At 37.8% G+C, this 23,109-nt stretch overlaps 1 long non-coding RNA gene across 1 annotated transcript; it reads left to right on the plus strand.

Moving 5' to 3' along the window:
- The first annotated feature begins 864 nt into the window (after nt 1–864).
- LOC118896096 lies at nt 865–19,418 on the plus strand. Its single transcript, XR_005020082.1, has 3 exons — nt 865–986; nt 1,580–1,585; nt 19,408–19,418. It is a non-coding gene; the product is annotated as an uncharacterized LOC118896096 (long non-coding RNA).
- The last annotated feature ends 3,691 nt before the right edge of the window (nt 19,419–23,109 follow it).

The raw sequence follows: 23,109 nt of genomic DNA on the forward strand, positions 1-23,109 counted from the left end.
ATCACATTTTTTGTGGAGCCTTTTGTGATCTTCTGTGACCAGATTTGTTGCCTTTCCTATGAGTTTCTGCAGTACGCTGTGCTGCTCCATCGTTTCAATTGCCATGCAGCACTGTAATTGCCTGTACTAATTTTCTGTCTTCCACACCATGCTGTGAATTCTGTGTTTATGGTATGTGTTTTGTCCACTCATATATCTTGAGTGTTTGGCATAGCGTCTGTCATTAGTAGTAGGTCAATAAATACACATTTGTTAAACATTCTATGAAATTCTCTGAAACAGATTCTGTAGATTGAGGGGTCCCAAATCCATTGTTAATCATCCTTTTCCTTGTCTCCTTTACTGTAGATACTGTATACCTGTAGTTATATTTCATGTAACTATTAAAAAGCCCTCTCACTTTTCCAGCCATTCTTGCAGCTAGGAGTGACCATGTAACACAGTTCTGGCTATTGAGCTATACATGAATCAACTACATGAGGAAAGGATGGTGGTATGGGAAGCTTTTGTTTTTCTTCTAAAAAGGGGATAAAGATAACAGGTCCCATTACTTTCTTTTTTTTTTTTTTTCTGTTTTTATAGTAACTATGTGAAGCGTGGCATTCATCTTAAGACCACAAAGTGATAACCACAGTGGTGTGAGCTGAAATAGTGCCCCTCACCAAAATTCATATGTTGCCCCTAACCTCCAGTACATAAGAATGACTATATCTGGAGACAGTATTTTTACAGAGGTAGCTAAAGTCATTGGGATGGGCCCCAATCCACTATGACTGGAGTCTTTATAAGAGAAGGAGCTTGGAACACACACACATGCACAGAGAGAAGACCACACAAAGACACATGGAAAAGAGGACCATCTATAAGCCAAGGAGAGAGGCCTCAGAATGAAAGTATCTCTGCCGCCAACTTGACCTCAGACTTCTAGCATCCAGAACTATGAGAAAATAAATTTCTGTTTTAAACCACCCAGTCTGTGGTCCTTTGTTATGGCAGCCCTAGAAAACTAATAAATGTGTGGACCCAAGCCAACATATAAGAATGACACGACAGGGAGACGTAAATGGCTTGGGTAGGTAAATCAACACCAGCAATTGCCTAGCTTCAGATTTATGGGGTATAAATAACACCTACGTATTTGAGCCATTTTAAGTCAGAGTTTATGCTAACTTCAGTTGCTACCTAGAACACTCTTCCTTTTTCTTTGATTCCTAAGTGAGTTTGACCTGATTCAGAGTTTGGCATGAGAAGTATTCTATTACCAAAACCTAGATCAATATGCTTACCTGTCTGTCCAGATGAAGTAAAACAGCCAGATTTGGTCAGAAAATTCAAATGGCAGCTGCAAAACCAGCAAAATTTAAAATAAACTTTGGTAAATTTTCTTTGGAATGAGTCTGTTAACAACTGACATTCTCTCTGGGAATGTGATTAAATGGGGTTTCTATAAATATACCAATATTTCAATTTTCTTAGTATATATCTTATTTAAAAACAACAACAACAATCTGAGCAGGGATTTTCATAGATGTACGTGAAAATATAAGTGGCAGAGGAAAAAAAATAAAAACTCTTACAGGGTAATGTGTGATAAATGTCAAGGAAAAACTGAAATTAAAATGATGAGCCAAAAAAAAAAAAACCCAAATATACCTAAATTCTGCTATTTACTGCTAAAATGTTTAATACTGGTACTATTATTTCATTCCAGGGATTTTTATCACCTTATTTATCACCCCCAATGATTGAGTCTTTATTGCTTTCAGACAGGTGGGAAATTCAACACCAAATTTCCTCCTGAAGTTCTTCTTTTTATGGCCATCCTTGGTACTATTTTCTAAGCTGAGATTCTTTAGCAAATATTTCCTAAGGCAAACCTTACATGTAAACACTGTATTGAGAGAGGCAGTACAATCACAGGGAAACAAGAGTGAGTGTAAAGGAAAGTGAGGCCGTGAAGAAGGGCAAGCAAGTTTAAAGTTGCCTGTTACTTAAACTGTCCCAGCTTCCCAGGAAATGCAGTCAGCTGCTTAGTTTTGTGGAATATCTGCAGAGAGACTCTATGATACCACCATCTCAAAACTGTTAGGAGAGGAAGGGAAAACAATCTTTCAATGCACTTTTCCCACTCTTTGTCTTTCTTTGGTCACAGATCATTTCATATGATGTTTACTCTCCCACTCTTCTACATTTTACTAAGTGACCCCTTTGAGTAGCTGCTGGGGAACCTGGCCCTTCCAAAAGTCCATGCGTGTCACACTGAAGAGCCAAAGCAGCGTCATCTCATACCATGAGGGTACAATAGAATTCTTGCCGAAGCTCCACTCTCACTCTTGGGATGGTAGGATAATTTAAAATGCTGAAGATGAGGCAAAGGCCGTGGCGAATAGATCTTGGCTTTGAGCCCATGGGAAGAGTGAAAGCCATCACTGGGGCAACTCTGTGTGGGAAGCAGGGAAAACAACCAACTCCCAGGCCCAGAGTTGGAGTGGAGCTGAGAGATCTGGAAGGCTCATAAACGGGCCTGAATACTATTCAGTTTTCAGTTATTTACTTGTCTGTGATCTTACACTTTCCTTTTTGGCTAATTGTGCAGCATCATTATATAACAGATTTACTTGCTTGAGGACAGACAGATAGTCCTCATAGTCTATATGGGCGCTGTCGCCATTCTTGCTATGTACGTGTATGAAGTTAAAGTGAGTTTTAATGTTTGCTTTAATTTCATCATAACTTTGTGCTTCAAAACCCACTTTTGAACCATTTGTAAAGTACACATTAAATTCTTCCCCTTTTCCCCTGTGTGGTTGCATGTTAGGGTGGTAAATTTTAAACCTCCGAGGTTAGAAATGTAAGTAAAAGTGGCAGGTGTCACAACCAGGCAGATGTAGAAGGGCCCCTACGGGAGTAACATATACTCTTCCTACGGCTCCGCTGGTTACAGAAGCATAAGCCAAGCTGAAGCTGATAATGCTGAGTAACTAGAGTGAACAGAGCTCCCTGCCTGCACATGTGGGACAGGTAGCCTAGGTAGGAAATGAACTTTCATTATGTCAGGCTGCAAGGAGTCAGGACTGTTGTACTACCGAAGCATAACCTAATCAGAGTCCTAAAAGGAAGCCCCTTCAAACTCGATGACTGAGGAGGTTTAAAGGAAGGAAGTATTTACAGCGTTGTCGCCATCGGAGGGTAGGTAAACTAACCAGGACTGGTGTAGTATCCTGGGCCTTATGACGTTGGATAGATGTTATGACCACTAGACCTGAAAGAGCAAGAAGAAGGAGAGTTAATTACCAGAAGATGGAGAGTATAGTTGTGTGGAAAGGGCCTAACAATAACTGTAGCCTTCATTAGAAGATTTCGGCCAACCTGTAGTGACCTGAAGGGGAAGAATCCAGGAGAGTAAGCAACCTACTTTCCTTTTACCCTCCAATCTCCTACCCTTGATTTCTGTTGCTGAACACTCTTGGAAGCTGGAAGACAAAAGAATCCACTGATACAGATAATAACATCAAGCTGCACCCCGCGCCCACCCCACCCCCCCGCCCCCCGGCTCTGCTCTCCCCACACAAGGCACAAAGTAGTGAAGTGTAGACTATCGATCTAGAGGGGCAAATGAAAATATCCTGTCCTGATTTATATAAAAATTTATTGTGGATGCTTCTGTGACAACAGAGCTAAAACATGTGGGATTAACATAAGGGCTAGGTAATAACAAGCAGGGAGATAACTGATATAGGAACCTGAAAGGATGGTCCATGTTATGCAGGGTCAAAGCGCTTGGTAACATTTCCACCTCTGCTTGGAAGGCAGCTTATACACCACATGAATTTTTAGTACTAGAAGTGGTCTAATAGTGGAAAATAGAATAGTAATGGTTTGAAGTTGTTGCTATTGACTGTATTTGGCGAGGTATCAGAGGAAAAAGCTGAGTTCAAGAAAACAGATCTAAAAGACATAGAAACAGTCTGCAAATTCAGGGACTTGTTGGTTTAGAAGCAGAACTGCTTTCAACTCCAAACTATAAAAAAATAAAATGGAGAAATGCTTTGCATTAAAAAGGCCAATTAAAATTCAGACTCTTGGCAAGCATCATATCAAAGGCATGGCCATTAAACTCATTATTTAAACCTCTGAATGGTTTATGACAACACATAGGAAAAAAAATCCTTTCAATTAGTCAAAATCTCTCCAGGAAAATGATTGTTTAGATTTCCTACCAAAAGCTGATAGGATCATGGTACCTGCAATTAAGTCGAGAGAGATTCCTGGGGGTTTAGTCATTAATATGTGAGCAAATGAGACACATCCATTCCGGGCAGACCTTTTAGAGACAGTGCATAGACTTGCAGGTTCCTTTCCCTCTGCCACGCTAATCTAAGAAACCGGTGTCGGGATGAAGCCTTGAAGGCCTTTGGTCCTGGTGACTCTGGTGAGAAGAGCACCCTGCTAGTCTTCTAGATATGAAGCAACAGTAAGAGCAACATTTGGTTCTATTAAGTCTATTAAGAGCTTTGTGGTTATTTATTATCATCTTAACATATCTTGAATACTACAATCAGTTTTTAGAATTGAAGATATGCAATATAGTAGTAACAATGAAAATGCAAATTGAACAAGTGAAACCATGCAGGCAAATACTATACAAATAGGAAAATCATGAATAACTGCAGCCTAGATGAAATAACTGGTACAACCTTTAGATTCATTTATACCCTTTCAGAGCATAATGGTTAGTTAGAGAAAAAAAAAAAAAGAGAATTGCTTTAAAGATCATGAAGACTTACATTTCAATTTTGTAAAATATATATGAATAAACTTTTTTTTTCCATTGAAAATTACTGATCAGCTAATGCAATTTTAAATATTTTCAGACACTGTTTTTATCTGTTCAGAAAATAATGAAGACCCAAGAATAGAGAACAAGGGTTTATGAGGGTGATATGGATGTTCTGATTGGTCTGATCTCGGAGAGGCAGCAGTGAGCGGTGGCATGAAGTGAGATCTTAATTCCCTGCTCAGGAATCGAACCTGGGTAGCCTGGATGAAAACCAGGACTCCTGGCTACCACACCCCCTGGCTCTTGCCCCCAGTGAAAAATGTATTTCTCACGGAGGCAAAAGTGTAAAAACAGGTACAAAGTTTATTATTAGAGACATAGCACAACAACAAGTGGGAGAGCACACAGAGAAACAGTTTGTTTAGTTAAGACAGAAGCGAGGCAGAGATGCACACCTGGAGAGAAAGGGTGTGGGCATCCTCGCTAATGAGGAGGAGTGCAATAAAGAGGTGGTTAAGTCATTTCTATAGGGCAGTTCCTCCGGGTCTCTGTTTACCTCTGGCCAATTACCTGGTTTCTTTCTCCACACCTGCCCTGCCCTAGGACCCGCCCCAATATGCGTGCCCAACATTTTTCTAAGATGGATTTCAGCCCAGAGGCCTATGGGACGGACTTAGCATCACATATTATGGGGTGGTGCCCCCTCTTTTTTGACCCCCAAGGAGCCTTTCTGCACATGTGCCATGTTTGCCTTACCCCAAGGATGGGAAGTGTATGACCCCTTGATCTTTTAACAGGGTTGAGCCCCTCTCTGTCCCTGCCATAAAAGTATCCAGTGTCTGGTCATCTACCCTATTTCTGTTGTTGTTTCTTATACCGATGTGCAGATCTCGAAATACAGACAGAAGTCCGGTCATAAATATGTAGTCGGGAGCCCATTTGTTTTTTGCCTCAGGAAATGTAAACAGGGGGCTGGTAATGAATGTTCAGCCTGGAGCCCATCTTCTTCTCACCCCAGGAGGTGTGAACAGGAGGCCAGCTGTAAATGCCTAGCCTGGAGCCCATCTATCTCCTGCCTCAGGTCTACACGTAACCTCTGGAATTTCAGGGAGAAATTCTGCCCTATACTACAAAATATATTTGGCTTTGTTCGTGGTTCCTGGCATAGAGTTCCTAAAGCCCTTGGAATTTCCTGAGAGATGGGTGTCTTTTGTTATTCATAAGGAGCCTCTTTGTATCCTGCCTGACTATTTAGTTGACTCACAGTAAGCCTCTAGATGGCGTCAGGATGAGGACTGGAGCCAACCACATGATTAGAGGGTAGAACTCTCAGCCTGATCCCTCAGCCTCCCGGGAATGGGGCTGGAGACTGAGCTCAGTCATCGGGGTCTATGATCTAATCAATCATGCCTGTGTAATGGAACCTTGATTAAAGACTCTGAATGACAGGGTTTTGAGGGGGCTTCTGGGCTGGTGAACACATTGAGGTTCTGAGAAAGCGATGCTCCTAGAGAGGGCATGCAAGCTCCGCGTCACCCCACCCTACACCCCCACCCCTGCGTACTTTGTCCTGTTCATCTTTTCTATTTGGCTGTTCCTGAGTTGTATCCTTTATAATGTATCCTTTATAATCATAAGCATAATGCTTCCCTGAGTTCTGTGGGTTGTTCTAGTGAATTATCAAACCTGAGGGGGAGGTCGAGGGAAGACCCGAATTTGTAACCAACCAGGCAGATGTGTGGATTACCCAAGGACCCCATTTATTTTGGTTCCCCCCAGTCTGATTGGGCCAGTCTTGTAGAGCTGAGTTCTTAACCTATGGGATCTGGGCAAACTCAAGGTAGTTCGTGTCAGAATTGCATTGAATTGAATTGTTGAACAACCAGCTGGGTGTTGGAAAACTGCTGGAAGAAGACTTAGCTCTAGACTCAGAAAATGGCAAGCAAAGTTTAGTCTCCATGTTCCCTGAAACCAAAGTATACAAGCCAGTACCTGGGGTAGGATCTCCAAATGTAGACAGAGCAGCTTGAGGAAATATACCATATGTCTGGTGGAAAAATCATATTCTGATTGGAATATAAAAAAGCATCCTTCTTCAGAGGTTGGGAAGTCTGTGTGAAGCAGATCAAATTTCCACACGTGGATAAAGCTGAAAAAGAATTATCAGAAGTAGCAACGAGGGAGTTTGCTTCTTTTACTTTTAATAATTTTGTCTAATACTTATGTTTAAATTTGCTTGAATCCTTTTGTCCCTATAGATGTTCCATTACCTTTGACCAGTTTTTGTTTTGTGGCTCTTCCTTTTATAATAGAGTCAATTGTTTCCATGATTATTTAACCCTTGGTTTCTTTATAGGTATATTTCAGGGTACTGGTTTTACCCTCCTCCATAGCTTGCTCTCAGACCCTACCTTTTTCAGTTGAGGATCTGTTTGTTCCTGTATTCATACCCTTCAGTCTTACAATCCGGCCATGCCCAGAATTTCCTCAGGCCAGTCAGTTGGGAAATAATCAGCACATGCTCCAAAGAGCAATAGTCTCAGAATGATGGAAGCTCAGGAAAGCTTCAGGCACTTAGAGACAACCAAAAATTCAGTATGTTAAACACAGCACAACACTAAGAAATCCCACGTAGACTATTGATTTGGAAATAAATTATCTGTCTATAGTCAACAAACTTCCACTTTCAACTCCCTAGGGACTGGGGGTTATAGAAAACAAGGTAGAGCCCTACAGAAGAATCGAGGGATAGAATGAGCTAAGAGAGAACACATTTAAATCCTAAATGAGAATGTGGGTATTAATTGGGACATCATTCAATACTACTGGGAAGAATTCATAAGCCCCATCAAGCGCTCTTTCTGACCTGCAGCTACCAGGTAACTCCTTTGGCTGCCGAATTCCATAAAGAAAAAAAAATGCATCCATTTTCATTTCAAAGTTATAAAAAAATCCCATTAAAACTGTCTAAAGGAAAATGGGTAATTTATTGTCTTACACAACTAAAAAGTCCAGGAAAAGATCTGGTGAATTGTAGCTTGATAAGAAGGGTTAATGGGTGTTTAGACTAGATCTGTTGTCATTTGTTGACTCTCCTTTCCTCTATTTTGGCTTAATTACAAACTCCTCTTAGTTAGCCAGATGGCTACCACAAGTGCTATGGATTTTTCTTCCAGGGTTAAGTCCAGTGTAAAAGAGTAGGGTCTTCTAATTCCAAAGTCTGACTAACATCTCAACATCTCTGTAGGTTACATCACTTCTCTGAACTAATGTGTCTCCAAGGGAAAAATGATATGTTTAGAGATTCTGGGACATCTGATAGACAAAAGATTAGAGCTACTGGCCTCATTTTATTACCATCACAATATCCTCCTATATTCTTGAGCATTACTAGGAAGGGCAAAAGAGACAAGACAGTAATGAAAACAGTGTTTCTTCCAGCAACTGAGTGGGATATATTGTATAGTTCATTAACATTCTACAAAGACATATGAAGGTAAAAAGAATTTTAGTCTACCCAAGGGGGGCTGAACTGTAGACCAACATTTGTGGATAATAAGGTTGAAAGAATAAATATCAGAACTCGGAAACTCAACTGCCCTCTTTAGGCCCAATATAGCTAAAACAGTTCAGGATGCAGTCTTGCCTAGATTGATGCTGGAGAGCTCAATACCTGGTCCAGGTGCATCAAATCTATAAAGCCGTGCACAATATGATTGTTAAGGGATAGTGCACAGAACAGATATTGCTGAACAAACTTCTCATCTTCACTCTTAATCTCCCTGAGTTTACACAGCTTGGGCCAGTATCTTCCTGGCTTTATTGTTACAGAGCTAAAATAAACTTCAGTTACCCAGATGTCTCTGTGAGTCAAGTTAACAAGTTCTTGAACTAGTTTTAGAGTCCATCCTTCCCTCTACATCTGACAGAGAGACATAACTAGAAAGATCGGACCCATTCAGAGATGATGTTGGGGAAAGGAGAAATAACTAATATCTATTAAGTCCTTACCATGTACAAGGCTTTCATTTTTATTATCTATTTTACATAAATTATCTCTTCTAATTCTTCCAACAGATTAAAAAATATTAAATCTTTTGTTTTCTTAAGTGAGGACAACTAAGGCTCAGAGAACTCAAGTAACTTGCCTAAAATTACACAGCACATAGTAATGTTTCAGCTTAATCTCAGGGCATTCAGTCTCCAAATATTATTCCTTTCCTTCCTCTCTATCCCTCCTTCCCTCCCTTCCTTCTGTTCCCTTTCTGTCTTTATTTTTCATATGTATTCATTTTAGGATTTTTTAAATTAAAACCATTTTAATGAGGCAGGAAAAATTCCTCTGCCTTTTGTTCTATTCAGGCCCTCAGTGGATTGGATGATGCCGCCAACAACGGGGAGGGCAATCTATTTTGCTGCGTTCACCTGTTCAAATACAATCTCACCTAGAAACAACAGATGCCCTCAGAAATAATGTTTAATCTGGGCACTCCATGACCTGTGAAGTTGTCATGTAAGATTAACCATCAAAGCTACGTTATGAAATCCTCAGAAAGACTAGTTAACCAGGTAGATCAAGAGAAGGGAGGCAGTGGCCACAATAGTGTGGGTGACACAGTTTTATGTTGTCCCCATCAGACACTCTCCAAATGCCACTCAAATCTAGAACCAGCCAATTCAGCAGCTGAAAATTCCTGATTGTCCTGCATCTTTGTATAACGATCACAGAAGTCAAAATTCTGCATAGGAATACTTAATTGTCTACACTAAGGCCCCAAGTCCACTTTATAGCAGTTTCTGGAGTGGGAGAGAAAATATGCATTTCATTTTACTTTTGTAGTGGGAGTTGGGATAATACCTCCTACCTATATTGAAATTTCCTCCAAATAAAAAGTATATGCAGATGACAAATGGCCAAAAAATGTAAATGATCACTATAATCTAGTTGACATTTTTGGGTGTGCTCAGTTGGGTACAGGTAATATTCATATTGACGTCAACCCAAATACCATGTGGATTGAGGAAGAAGGCATGCGTGGGTTCACCACGTCTTAAGGATGGAATCCTGAGGAATATTTATTCTATAACAGTCTTAATGGTTAGTCTATGCTTTGCAAAAAATGCAAGTTGTGTTCTCTATGGTTGGCTTCAAGAAGAGGTGTGTTCTGCAGGTCAATGACTGTGGCTCCAAAAACACTGAGAGAAAGGAGCCTCTTCGGTTGCTGTCAGACTTAAAAGTAGATAAGCAGCAAGCTGCACAATAAATGTTACTCCTTCCTTTCTATTTTCTGCCAATTTACTAGTAATCTGTAGAAATTTGTAAAATCAGAAATATTTAAAGAAAAAAAAAGAAATCCAGTGACATTCACTATGCAACTTTAGTATATCTCCTTATGTCTTTCCTGGTTTTGTGTTTATTTTTAAATAGGGTCATATTAAGGCATTTAAAAATTTGTATGTATTTTTAGCATAAAAGTATTCTTGAACTGTTTTCCTTCATTCTTTACATTCTCCTAAGAATGGGTTTTTACTCTACTATTTCAAAGATGTATCTTATCCTTTAACCAAGCCATCGTGTTGGACACTTAGATTCTTTACCACTATTTTGCTACCTTTGGCTGACAGGTTTTAAGTTATCTGCCCAGAATACAATGATTTGTTTACCTTTGGGAATTTCTCTCCCTCACTCCTAATTGCTCTCTGTTTTAAGTGTCCTGTATTTGTCAAACAGTATATTTTTGTAATTAAATTCATAGGTAGTTGGGGTAGGGACTCTGTTACCGTGTTTTATATCATGGTCCTGTCTTGTTTGGCCATAGCTTATTGGGCAGAGGCTGGACACTTAGTTCAAGCTGAGCCAATGAGAATCCCTTCTCTAGAAATTTGGAACTGAGGCCAAATGAATATAGTCTCAGACTTGGCTGCCTTCTTGAACAAGGAGGTAAAGATATGGGCTTTATGATGTGATCATCTTCCACCTGGTAGACTGTATGAATAGCAGGCACAGTCTGCAGAGAAACATGAAATAGAAATGCTAAATTTAAAAGGTAAGAAGAGATGGAGAAAGTACTAAAGATGAGTGTCCTGATGCTTTTTTAAAACAGTTATTATTATACTCATAAAAAATTTAAAATGTGCTCTCATTGGCAATAGTTCTAAATTTTTAATGTGCTTCAGAATCACCAAAGATGTCTATCCAGATGCTTTTGTCCAGCGCTGAAATATTTTGACCCAGTGTGTTTTGAGTGGGCCAGGAATTTAAATATTTATTAAGCATTACTGTTTACTGTAGTACAGGTGGTAGGAGAACCACTGTTTGGAAAGTGCTGCACTGTGCCATGTTCCCTCTTTAACACTTTGTCTGGACTCCTTTCTTCCAGGCTTCTTTCCCGACATCATTATCATCTAACTGCTTCCCAGGAACCAAATCTCCCTTTTTTAAGCATTGTATGCATTTACTACTTTAAAAAGAAAATAGAACTGGAATGTATTTTATTTAAATAGGAGCTACTCATTCAGTGAAGGACTATGTTTTTCAAAAGCTCCTATTCTCCAAAAGGAAAAAAAATAAATTCTTTTTTATCATCCTTATTAAATTTTTCTCCTGAAGACAAAAGGAAACTTACTGTAAAATTACCTTTAGAGAATCACATATTTAAACTCATAGTAAAAGACAAATTCACAAAACAAGTACACACAAAATCCTTGGCATTGCAGTTATAAAGCTTCATGACTTTGTACTTATTCTTAGAAGATAATTTTGATGCCTTTAGCAAGTATTAGTTGCCTGGTCCCATTAGGATATGATGGCAAGACAATAGAATTAAAATTTTGTTTTATTAGCAGGTAAATTCTGGTAATGGGATACATTTAGTCTTCTAAACATGGAAGAATAGTTTCATTTACAAGATTGCAGTGAGAGTTAATGAGGAAGTGTAATTATCTGATGTGTGTTTATATTCTTTTCCTTTTATTTTCACTTTTAGCTTCTTCGTGTCTTACCCTTCAGGATAGATGCTAGTTTGCCTAACTGTTCTCTTTTATTATAACTCAAATATGCCATAAATAAACATGGTATACAAGAAGGAGAATTGTTTATTTGTCTCTCTGAGCCATTCAACTTCCTTCTGTGACAGGCAGGAGAGTCAAGCCAAATGAATGTTGGGAGGCACTATGAATTCATCAGACAAAACACACATTAAGGCTGGATATTATAAACTAGAACTGTGTTAACATTTTAGTCATTAAACCTGCTTAATTAAATTCAATTGTATTTTCGCCACATTATAGCAATTGTACACTAACCACATTGCCTTTCCTGTGCTAGAAAAGAAAGCTTCATTCCAGTGCAAGTCAACAGTTTAGACTTTCAAACATATCTTTGAGATGAATTAGATCATCTTTCATTACCAAGGAAAAAAATAAGGAAGATCAGTATGTTTATTTGATAGTGCCAGACTAAAGACTGATACAAGATATTGAGAGGCTTTCTACAGATCCCTATTAATTAGTTAATTACCATGTAAATACTGTTCTCTGTCAGTTTTGTATTCTTTTTCTGTAAAGTGAATGATACGTTCAGGAATAGACATGTCAAACTAGTCAAACAAGAAATATAGACTTAATGATTGGGCAATAAAAATTTGAATTTGCAAATTTAAGTAAGCACTTTGCATTTCATTAGGATCTAGGTCAGGTGATTACATGTGTATTTAATACAGCAGACCTTGTGCATTGGAGAAATGCAAAGGTAATTCAGACATGAAATTAAATGCAAAATAGGAACTGAACACACAGATAAACTGCATTTTATGATTTTAGAGGAGGGAAAGAACTATCTTCTTGCTGTAGATCTAAGAAGACATCTTTGAAGGAGTTAAGACATTAACTAGAATTTTGAGGATGGTTACAATTTGTGCAGGAAGAGAAAAGGTTAGTTCAGATGGAGGGAACCCCACAACCTGTGACACAGACATAAGAAGGAGAAAAGAGTCTGATTGAATTTGATTGAAGTAAAGACTTCAAGATGGGAAGTACTAAGAAACAAATTTTTTTAAAAGTAGTTGGAGGGAAATCATTAAATGCCAGACAGAGACTAAACTTTTTGTAGAGGATAAGGAACCACTGGAGTTTTTGAATAGTGAACAGAAGGTGTGATCTTGAGCCAGTATCTTTCACTTTGCATGTTGTGCACTTTAACCTCTTTTCAAGTCTGTGCTGATCAATCACAATTTCTCATGATCATGGTCAAAGCAAAACCACAATGTGGGCTTGAATCAGCCTTTCAGCTGTCTTTAGCCTAGGTAATAAATTTAGGACAGGAATATGCTTGAAGGGTAACAGACCCTGGCAGATGTATCCTTAACCAGTATTCCCTGATCTATGCTGGCAAAAGTGAAGTGCTATATATGCAGTCAAACTAAAGGGTTATGTAGCTTATTTGATGGTGATGGAGCATGGCTATGTAGTACAGTGTACTTAAGGCACATTTTAGTTAGACAATTCTTGAACTTAGTGTGAGGAGCTATTTCTTCAATGGACTATTGGTTGTCTCTTGTTTCCTTAAAGAAAAAAGGAATTATATTATTGCTCTGAATAAGGCAGAAACACAGTAATATCAGTATTTATTTGCTTACCGTTCAGATTGTTTTTATGTACTGGAAATATGTCAATTGTTTGTCAATATGTCAACAGCAATACAAGCTATGCTGTTTCTCTGACAGGACAGGTCATAAATGAAGCTTACTGGCTATTCACAATGTGCACAGGTTACTTGCAGTTCCATTTGTGGAAAAATGTATGCTTCCTCTCTGTGACAACTTCACTGATTTATTCATGAAGCGCTTTAGAGTGTGAAAAGTTACAGGCACACCCACCGGGATTTTAGGATCTCCTTTCGTTGTATGTCAGCCATTTCAGTGTAAGATATAACTGGGCATAATGAGCCTTAGCCTGAGGGGGAGCAAACTTACCAAATATAGAGAAAAATAAATTTGGCTGCTCAGGTATTACCATAATGAGATTAATATGATGTAAAATTTCTCTACCTCTTTCAGATGCTTTATTATCAGCTTCTAGCTTGCCTATATATTTCAGAATGGACATAGCTCTAGGGTTAATAAACAAAGTATTTTAATGGAGACATGTTTCATACTTTGATTTCTGGGACATTCCTAAAGAAAAAGATGCTGTGATCTTTCAAAAATGAATGAAATTGCACTGATTTTACAACAAGATTCTCAGAATGTACTTAAAAGTAATTTCCCTTTGGGTAGTAGATATTAGAGATCGTTTGTGGAAAATGAGATCTAAAATCTACTGTCTAAAGGTACTGTAATCTTCTTTAGACCAAGGTTTTTCAACTCCAGCACTATTGACATTTTGGGTCAGAAAATCCTTTGTTGTTAGGAGGCTGTCCTGTGCATTATAGAACGTTTAGCAGCATCTTCAGCCTCTACCTCCTAGATTCCAGTAGCACCCGTAAAGTCGTGAAAACCAAAAGTATTTCCAGCCAGTGCCAAATGACCCATGTTTGAGAATCAGAGTATATGTCAATGCATTAGTTCTCATGGCTGTGTATATCAAATTAACCCTAAAATTAACAATTTCTATGGGTCAAGAATTTAGATATGGCATAAATGGGTCCTCTCCTTAAGAATCTCTCAAAAGGCCACAATCAAGTTGCTGGCAAGAGGGGGGGGTATCATCTGAAGGTTCAACTGGAGAAGGATCTGCTTCTGAGCATTTAGTTTTTGTCAGCATTTAGTTCCTGTAGAATGGTTCCTGGAGAGACAAGGGCCTCAGTTCCCTGCTGGCTGTTGGCTGGAGGCCATTCCATGTGGACCTCTCCCATATGGCAGCTTTCTTCATCAAATTATGCAAGCTGAGAAGGCAATACTGAGAATCTGCCAGTAATAGAGAAGTCACAATCTTTTGTGATCTAATGTAGCATCCCTCAATGTTGCTGTATTCTATTAGTGAGAATCAATTACTAAAGGAGACAGGATTAATAAGGCTATGAACACTAGGAAGTGGGAAGTATTTGGGGACCATTTTCAAGTCTGCTTACCACAATCAAGTTGGCAAAACCTGACAGCTCACAAACTATGTCAGTATTATTCAGTCTTCTGCTTTCTAGAATCACAACTGCCCCTGCCATCCCTACCACATCCTAAATAGCCAGTAATGAATACACTGTACAATCAGATATAAAGACAGTCTAAAAACTAACCACCACGTAAAAGAAGTTTCAGACCTATGAGATAATCTGTGTGATTTGGAGTGGCAGTAATCCTACAAGGTGATGGAAAATATTGTTTTTTGAAACAGGTTCAAATTCTTACTTTTATCTATAGTAAAATGAGGAAAGAATGAATTGGCCAAGTCAAAATTGATGTTTTTATGAAGAATTAGCATTTTAAGTCATCAAGTTCATTCCGCTTTTACCTTAATCTAACAGAGGAAGACAATTAGCCAGAGTGGTTTGACTAATAGAAGCAACAAGGAAGTACAGAATTGTTTCAGTTAGATCTCTTTCACTGTATTTTCCAACTTCAAATATTTTTGTCCACAACTTATAGTGAGCAGCACATTTCATATCATGTCCCAGAACACACACACATACAGACACACATGCGCACACACACACAGATATATACACAACCAAAGTAAGCATTTCACCAAATATTATTCACCTCCTAATCTATTCTGATTCTATATTATTCTATTCCATTCCATCCTATCCTATCCTATTCTGTTCTATCCTATCCTATCCTATCTTATTCTATCCTATTTTATTCAATTTCATTTTCAAAAGTGATGTTCCAGATCCACTAAGTCATTACACTGATTGATACTGTCTGTTTGGAAACCACTCACCTACTCCAAGTTGCTGGTCAGATGTTGCTCAAGTTCTCTTAATTAATCATATTTACAAGATCAAAGTCAGTCTAGAAAGACATAATTAGAATTAAATCCCCCGTTACATGTTGCCATCACGACCAGCTTGAGCAACATAGTTTTAAAAGCAGAAATCAGAATGGAAACAACCTAACCGTCCATCAATGAATGAATGGATTAAGAAAGTGTGGTATATATGTGTAATTGACTATTATTTATTATTCAGCCATAAAAAAGGATGACATCTTGCCAAATGTGACAACATGGTTGGACCTTGAGGACATTATGCTAAGTGAAATAAGTCAGACAAGGAAAGACAAATACCATATGTTCTCAGTTATATGTGGAATCATTAAAAAAAAAAAAGCTCATAAATACAGAGTACAGATTGGTGGTTTCCAGAGGTGGGGTATGGGGAGTACGGAAATGGGTGAAGGGAGTCAAAAGGCACAAACTTCTAGTTATAAAATAAATAAGTCATGGGGATGTAATGTACAGCACAGCAATTATGTTAATAATGATGTATATTTGAAAGTTTTTAAAAGAGTAGATCTTAAAAGTGCTCACGTCAAGAAAAAATTCTATGTATAGTGATGGATGTTAACTAGACTTATTGTGGCGGTCCTTCCACACTGTATGCAAACATTGAATCATTGTAAATATTGAATATTGTTGTACATCTGAAACAAAAGTAACATATTAAATATACCTCATTAAAAAATTAGCTGGGAAAAAAGAAATAAAAAATAAAAGCAAAAATCAGAGAAAAGCTTTTTCTTCTATCAAATTATCTTCATTTATTACATATCATACATCTAATATTATTAATAAGACTTCTACTGTTATGGTACTAAAATGAACTTCTCATTCTTCTCTCCTTTATGCCATTGAAGATGCAAATGCACTTTTGTCCATTTAATTTCTGCTTCTTAGTGATTTATATAAATAATTAGAGTGTACTTCCCAGGTATAAAATCTAACACGTTCTTCTCTATTACACCTTACTCATTTCATATAGAATTATCTCAAAATCCAAACTATATCCTGACAACATTGACTTTTTACAGAAGAAACCCAGCAAATACAAAACTATTTTACTTTTATTCAATCAATGTTGGCCCCAAAGACAACAACATAAATAGAAAGAAGGGGACAAGAGTCCATTGGGTCAACCTCATTGACATCTCTGAGAGTCAGCTTTTTAAAAAGACGTTTTCTCCCTCCCTCAGAAGATAACTAGAATTATTTCTTTCTCTTTGAATGCCAATACACTGCAGAGAAGTGTACTTCCTTGATGTTTAAATGTTTACTAATCTTCACGCCCAACAGCTTCTACCAATACTACCAAGTGAGTTTTGCAATGACCCATCAACCCCCAGGGTGTTTCAGGTGAACAACGGCATCTGTTCACAAGTCTAACAAACCTTAGTAAAAATCATCTGTGGGCATGAGATAAGTGACGCTAACTGGCCCATTAAGGAAATATACCTGAGACCTTGGCCTTATTATCACCTTCAATGCTAACCAGGGATCTATGAAAAGAAAGTAAAGCAGGTCAGCATTTTTTGTCTTGGATCATGTCAAAGTTTAGAATTATTTCTTAATGTTAAAGATTTTTACACAACTGGTTAAATATAAAAGAGAAATTGCATACCTTTGCATCTCTGGAAGGCTGGTGGAAAAGTAAGAAAAAAGACTAAATTATATATTACATAGTTTTAAAACTCTTAGAAAATGTAGGGAACAGATTTGGGCTTTAGATTTCAAATTTTAGATATTTGTGCATAGTTCCTGGTTTGAAGGCAGCATATTCCAGTATAAATATAACTCTAAAAATAAATCAGTCTGCACCAATTTTTTGTTACTGTCTCAACCCTTCTTTTTATCCCCGCACCCCATCTACACTGAAGGTCTGCACACTGTTTCCCAGAGTATTTTTCCAGTTGGCTTCTCGCTGGGTGTGATCAATAGGAGGCACTACTGGGAGATGAGAAACAAGCATAGTCCTCTCTCTGTGTCTTTCTCTCTGTCTCTCTCTGTCTCCCGCTCCTTCCTCTTGCTTTCACACTCTCTCACATTCACTCTCACTCTAGCTTTTTTTTTCTTATTCTGGCATTGCTTCTGGAACATACCAAAGGTAGGGTCCTTTCCTCTGTGCTCCAAGGTCTGGTACTAATACTTCTTCCCTTGTGTTCCTCCCCCCTTCAGGTAGGTGATAGCTACTTCTCACAATTTCTAATTTCTGCGTTAATACACATTCCAATTTTTGCTTTATCTATTTTCAAAAACATGCATAATGAATTTCCTGTGTTAAATTCTTTTCTGTTTGAAATACCTAGTATGGTTTCTATTTTCCTCATTGTAGACTGCCTGATACAAATGTAAATATTGCCTTTGACCACTAACTAGATAGATAATTCTGGATATGTTATTTAAATATTTTAAGCTTTATCTTTATCTCTGAATAAAAGACAGACAAAATAATATCCACATTGGAGGACTGTTGTGAAGTTTAATAAGATGGTATATTTAATGTACATGGCATATTGTAGGTATTAAAAAACTATTAGGAAGAATTCTTATAATAGATATTTCTGTAGATATTTCTGTAACAGATTGATACTGTGTACAAAATAGTAATGTTAACTGAATTAATACTTTGTGTGAAGTGACAGTGATAGTTTGGTTGATTAAATATTGGCTTGGAAATTATTACATTCATTTTGAAATTTTACTTGATCATTGCATTTCATCCTGACACCTTATGTTTTAAAAGATCAGGTTTGATGATGCTAAATATATCCTGTATCATATATCCAGGTTTTGATCTTTAGAGATCCAGTACTGGATCAGGACCAAGTTTGGATGTTAGCCAGAGTGAGTGACCAGTCCTGAACAGGTCTTTGTGTATAGTATATGGAATGTATTTATTTTTCAAAGACAAATACATATAATAAATATATGTATCAAAATACATGCATACCCTGTCTTTCTTTTTTAAGTTTCCTTTGGTAATAACTTTAGAGTTACAGGATATTGCAAAAATAGTACAGAGACATCTCATGTACCCTTCACCCTTTTCCCTAACAGTAACATTTTACATAACTATAGTACAGTATCAAAATCAGGAAATTAAGATTGGTATAATGTATGCATATAGTTTTATGCCATTTTGTCACATGTGTATATTTGTATAACAACCACCAAAATCAAGATATAGAACAGTTTCATCACCAGAAAGAAACCTTACCTTCCTTTAAATCCCTTTACCCTTTTCAGTTTATAATAGCGCTGTCTTAAGTATTTCCTTTACATAGAAAACCACACCAAAAATGGCATAATTGTTGCTTCAACCAACAAACACAATTTAGAAACCCATCAGGAGAAGGAAAGTGTATGGTATTTGCCCATATTTTTTTTTCAGTTTTTCTTTCTTTCTTCATGTTCCAAGATTTGCTGTTTTTATTTTTATTTTTTAAATTGTACCCAGTCTGATTCAAGAACTCCTTTTAGCCATTCTTTTAGGGCAGATGTGCTGGTGACAAATTCTCACAGTTTTGGTGCTCTTGGGAATATTTTGATTTCCCCATCATTACTGAAGGATATTTAATTGAATATAAAAGTCTAGAGCATTCTAATTTTTTTTTCTACTATATGTAATGTGTTATTTCTCTTGTGCTTCTTTGAAGATTTTTTCTGTCTTTAGTTTTCAGAAATTTAATAATGAGTTGTTTTGACATGACTTCTTTTAGGTTTATATATAATTTTTCAGCCATACTCTTTTTCTACTCTCTTTCTGGGAAACCAATAACATGAATGTCAGATCTTTTCTTACAGTCCTACGTAATCTCAGAGGTTGTTTATTTTGTTCTTCAGCCCATTCTTTTTCTCTTGTTCATACTAAGAAATTTGTATTGATCTATCTTCAAGTTCACTGATTCTTCCTCTGCCCTTTACATTATGTTATTGAGCGCATTCCCTGAGGGTTTCTTTTTTTCATCTTATTTCTTATTCTAAAGTTTCCATTTGTTTACTACTTTTTATTTTTTAATGTGTTTACAACAAGCTCATAATTTTTCTTCGAAGCGTTTTTCTGATGGCTGCTTTAAAATCTTTGTCAGATAACTCCAGCATTTGTGTTATCTCAGTGTTAGCATCTGTGATGGCCTTTTTTCATTCAAGCTGATATTATCATGGTTCTTAGTGTGACAAGTGAGTTTTGATTGTGTCCTGGACATTTTGGGTATTATATTGTTAGACTCTGTGTCTTATTTAAATCTTCTGTTTAATCAGGCCTCCTCTGACACTGTGTCAGAAGGGAAGGGGGTGCGCAGCCTGGCGTGGGAGTGGAAAACTAGGTTCCCCATGAGGCCTACACTGCACCATGAGGGTAGGGGGCCCAGGACCACCAGGGTCCCATTCAGCATGGCTTTCGGTATACTGAAGTCAGTTCCAAATGCAGAGTTGTCCCCTGACTTAGAGGCTTTCCACACGGCACAAGGATAACCGCTGGGCCGGCACCATTGTTTTGTACCTCCATGGATTCCCCGCTGAGACTTCGCCCCCTTTTCTCTTCCACAGGCCCACTCTCAAGAGGATCACAAAGAAGGAGCCTTGTTCTGAAGCTGAGTCAGAAGGATGTCCTGCAAACACTTTCAACAGAACTGCTACCCTGGGATAACAACTAGAAAACGACTGGCCCGAGAACTTGGCATTCCAGAAAGCAGAATTCAGGTGTGCCCAAGTCTCTTGATACATTCTCTCTTTCGGGGTCCACGTCCAGACGCAATCTGCCCTGGATATATGTATATATATATATACACACATACTGAGTCGTTCCTTGGCCCCCAAGATCCCTAGTTGTTCTGCCTTCATCTCTCCACCTTCCAGAGTTTTCTTATGCTTTTTTTTTTTTTTTTTAAATTAATTTATTTAATTTATTTATTTATGGCTGTGTTGGGTCTTCGTTTCTGTGCGAGGGCTTTCTCTAGTTGTGGCAAGCGGGGGCCACTCTTCATCACGGTGCGCGGGCCTCTCACCATCGCGGCCTCTCTTGTTGCGGAGCACAGGCTCCAGACGCGCAGCTCAGCAGTTGTGGCTCACGGGCCCAGTTGCTCCGCGGCATGTGGGATCTTCCCAGACCAGGGCTCGAACCCGTGTCCCCTGCATTGGCAGGCGGATTCTCAACCACTGCACCACCAGGGAAGCCCTTCTTATGCTTTTTATATGTATAATCTCCAAAGTTTTTAACTGTACTTATCAGGAGCAATAAGGAGAAGTGAATTTACTCTATTTTGGTCCAGAATCAGAAGTCCCTAGGCTGGTTGATTTTAAAAGTATAATGCATTTTTAATAAATACTGTTTATGGAAAATTTTAAAGGTGTCGTTTCAATATAAAACAGTAGTTAGTGGTTAGAATTTCAATAATTTAAGTTGTTTAACTGTGATACAAGTAAATAATAAAATTTAAGCATCTCAGCACCTGAGGCTTCCAACCTCTGCTCCAGGGTAATGGCCTTACTTCTTCTGTCACCATCAGCAATACCAAAGCCCAGGGTTTCTGGCACCTTCTTACCATTTTGTCACCTTTATCAGCCATTATTATGATGAAATAGCATCTGGGAGCTTTCTTCTCAAGTTCTTAAAGTACAGAGTTAGTTCTAGAATACCTGTACATTATAGCTGATAGTAAAAGCATAATGTGAATGTTGTTCAATCAAATGAGTTACAAAAAAATGTACATTGGAAAACCCACTATGTAGGAGGTAAGACTACTAACAATAAGCATACATACATATTTGTAACTCACAGTATTCTTGCACATATACATGCCAACTGACCCACATATTTTAAAGGATTTTGTTCTGATTAATATATCTTTGCTGCATAGATTTTATTATTGTTCCTTATTCTCATGATTCAAAGACAACTGACAGTTCATAGTCAAGCAAAAAATGTGTAACATACAATATATAAGACAAAGTTTACTCTTTTATTTATATTCACTTATTCAGTAAATATTTATTAAGCAGCAAATAAATGTGAGACACTGGGGATATAATGTTAATAAAGCACTTTATCTGCCCTCCAAGCTTCAGGAGTTTGAACTTCATTTGGAGAGACAAAGAAAATATTTATGAAAGTGTGTCAAAGGATATATCCAGGAAAATAAGTTACATGAATTGCAGTCCCAACAATCTATAACCTGAGTTTGACATTTCCTCAAGCCTTTTCCTAGAATCATTTATTCCTTTATTTCCTCTGGCTTATTCTGTCTTTCAAACTTCTATTCACATGCCTAATGTCAAGAATAAAGGTAAGTTTTCAGAGAAAATAAACTCTCAGAGAAGTAATTGGTTAAGAACTTTTGCCCACAGAACTCTGATTGTTGGGATTCATGCTTCAAAAATAACCATTTAAAACTACCTTTGAAAAAGATTCAGAGTTTTTATTAAATAGTTCACTTCCAAGACTAATTGAAGATGTCAGGTTTATTTCATAATTTATTAGTAAATTCAGTGCTATAATGCTCTGATAATCTTTGACCCATCTTAGATGGAACCGGAAGTCATGGTAGATAATGGCCTTGGGAAAGTATCAGAGGTCCATTTGCATGTAAGAGCACATAGTCGCTGGTCATTCTTGCTGCCAGCACTGTGATCCAGTAGGAAAAAAGGGGGTTTTGAAATCAGAAACTGGTCCAGAAACACCAGCTGTATCACTTCACAGTTGTGTGATTTGGGGCAAAGTATTTAACCACCCTAAGCCTTTTCTCTGATCTCCCCAAATAGGGTTATGGTACAATAACATTAAATACAATAGAATATATAAAATTGCATGTTTCCCTCCCACTGCTACTGTTGCCATCCTGGTCTCTTCCAGTATCCAAGTAGTAACAGCAGAGAGAGGACATTCTCAGGAAAGGTTGGGGATAATAGCTAGAGGACAAGAAGTTCTCTCACCTCAGGTCACAAATGGTGATGAAGGTAGTAGAGAAAGGAAGAATAGTACTTTAGTGACTACTGGAGTCCCATGATCTAGTATATGTGAATAAGCAGGGGCTGGCATGGGGTTTGAGCCTGGCAATAAACCAGACCCAGCTTCCTGGTAATGTTGTGAACATGGAGTCTAATGAGGGAATTAACAGTATAACCTTAAAAAAAAGACGTTTACAACTTCATTAGGTAAACCTGGACCACAGTTGGGCTCAGGAATACTGCTATCCTAGCTTTACTCTAAAGCTTATTTAAAATCATAATCTCTGTCTCTAGCTACTTTAAAATGCGCTGCGGAATATATTCACTGTTTACCATTTTCTTTTCCCACTGCAAGACAAGGTATGTGAAATGGATAAAACTTAAACATTTGTGAAGCCTTTATTTTACAATATCAATTGGTGCTTTAAAATAACCATTGTTATTTTCTAATG

The sequence above is a fragment of the Balaenoptera musculus genome, chromosome 5 (genome assembly GCF_009873245.2).
Source record: "Balaenoptera musculus isolate JJ_BM4_2016_0621 chromosome 5, mBalMus1.pri.v3, whole genome shotgun sequence".
In the NCBI taxonomy this organism is placed as follows: domain Eukaryota; kingdom Metazoa; phylum Chordata; class Mammalia; order Artiodactyla; family Balaenopteridae; genus Balaenoptera; species Balaenoptera musculus.